The sequence below is a fragment of the Setaria italica genome, chromosome VIII (genome assembly GCF_000263155.2).
Source record: "Setaria italica strain Yugu1 chromosome VIII, Setaria_italica_v2.0, whole genome shotgun sequence".
In the NCBI taxonomy this organism is placed as follows: Eukaryota; Viridiplantae; Streptophyta; class Magnoliopsida; order Poales; family Poaceae; genus Setaria; species Setaria italica.
This window is the reverse complement of record NC_028457.1, coordinates 39,994,918-39,997,314: the sequence shown is the minus strand read 5'-3', so window position 1 is coordinate 39,997,314 and position 2,397 is coordinate 39,994,918.

The following is a 2,397-nucleotide window of genomic DNA, read 5'->3' as shown; positions in this document are numbered from 1 at the left end:
GGGGAGAATGTTAGATTGATCTCTTTCCCGATTGGCCCAAAGGCCAATCAGGACCTTGATCTGCGCCCTGATCGGGGGCGCTCACCCTATCAATGGGTGGTGGGCCCCTGTCGCGCTGCGCTATATAAACAGGGTGGGGGACCCGGCTTGGCTCACGAGGTTCGCCGCAGCCAGCCGCCCCCACTGACACACCTACCGATCTAGGTTGCGCAGTAGCGGCGGGAAGCACCACCGCCACCTCACCGGCGACCGGACTACACTGCGCGTCGCTGCCTTGCGCAGACTACACCAACAGAACCCGCGATGGCCAGCAGCTCTGCTGCTCCCACCTCTAGGGGTGAAGGTACCCCTTTACTCTCCCTCTCACAGTCGGCACTCACCAGGAACACCTAGTCCCTCATGTCTCTCTTGAACCCGACTAGATGTGCTCTAGAGATCCTAGGCTAGGCCCTAACAATATGCGAATGCATTACCCATCTGAAGTGGTTATTAGATTAATGCGGTTTGAATTTTGAATTATGGGAGAGCACATCATGGCTCAGTTTTGAAGCGATTGACCAGCAAGTGCACTGCCTCGATTGTTGTCAAACTTGCACATCGGTTCCTCCATCCGTCTTTGAGGTTTAGGACGAACCACGCTGTATATCATTTAGAAACACGGGGAATACTAAATCAATTGTGCACTGCCTCGGTCGTTGTCCGGTGAAGCAAATGGAGCAAATCAATCGAGGCCTATTTGGAGACCCCAGCTATACTTTAGTTGGCTAAAAATTAGCTCTGGAGCTCCAAACAGCTGTGCTCAGGCATCGATCTTGTCACCGTCTTTCGGGTGGGTGCGGCGGGCGGCTAGCCGGATCCGGCTCCTTCGGCTGAATTTGGAGGAGGCAAGTCCCGCGGTGCTTTGTCGGCGAGCTCAGCATTCGGCATGGTCACGTGGCAGCTGCTGGTTTGGGGCTACATGCTGCCTTACTGCCGCATGAAGATTGGGGTGCGAAAGTCGTCGGTGAGAGCTGTGCTTGGTTCTTAAACCTGTGGCAATGGCGATGTCTGCGGACGACGTTTACCTCCATGGAGGCATTGCCAAAGCGACTCCCACCTCTCTTGGATTTCCCAGGTGAAAACCTATTCCTATTCCGGCTAGCCAGATGAGCGAGGGTGGTGACTGAACGCCACATCCTCGTTGGAGGCGCTGCTATGGGATCCATCACTTCAAGTTTGGCCGTGGTGGAGGTGCCCCTATCTCCGTGCAAGAAGCTCGTGAGGAATTGAGTGAATGATGCAGAAGAAGTTAAGGTTAGTCTTTCTAGCTTTTTTCTGTCTCTTGTGTTCTTTTTTTTTGAACCGTTGTCTCTTGTGTTCTCAGTTTTAGATTTTGAGTATAAGTACTCATGTAACGATTTAAAGTCTTAAGTGCTCTTGTAACTTTTGGTCCTATATATCCACTCGTGGATATAGAGACCGGATTTCCATCCTTTATCTAAAAACACCCCCTGAGATTTAGAAAAAATGCGAAGAATTTTACATGTCGTATATTTAAAGAGGAATAAAAGAGTTACTTCTAAATACAGTATGCCGTACTGAACCTCGTAATATCTCTACCTAATATTAAAGCAAGCAAGGCTTTTGCCTCTTTTTCCGTCTATCCTGACAAGTGGGTCCCACCTGCCAGAGGCCTCCCACGCCACCTCAGCCCGGCCATAGCCGCGCCACCTCGGCCCCGGCCACTCGCGAGTCCTGGTCAAGGGCGCGTCGTAGAGGGCGAATCAGCGGCGCCCTGCTCGGGGGCATCCTTCTAGGGGTTGAATACGGGCGCGTTGATGCGGGGGTCGCAACGTCTTCCTCCTCGGGGCATGGCTGCTGGCGGAGCAGTGGTTGCGGCATCCTCCGTGGATGCCACTGGAGCAGGGGTGGCAGCTTCCTGTAGGTTGGGGTGGCGTGCTCCTTGGGGGCGTGAATGCTGGAGCATGGTGTCTGCATCCTGCTCGGTGGATGGGCAGGCAGGTGGAGGCGACTCAAGATTTGGCAGAGGAGGGACGCATGGTCAAGCTAGTGGAGGCGGCTCAAGATTTGGAAGAGGATAGGCTTGAGGATTTCAAGGAGATTCGGTGTGCCAGTGTGAGGTTTTGACAGCCCGCGTGCAGAGGCGTGCGGAGGAGATTGGGAAGGTGCGCGGAGGAGATTGGATTTTCAGAGGGGCAGTGGTGATTTGGTAGAGAAGAAGGGCGCGCTCGGGGTGGCGGTGATCGGCGGGGAATGAAAACAGATAAGCTAGGGTTAGGCAAGGCTGATTGGTGGGCCTCTTACGAAATTTTTGCGCGCGAGTGTGGGCCAAGAGCGCGCGATGAGCGAATTGGGCCTGATCCATGTATACCGATGGACGGTTCGAGACATGTATTA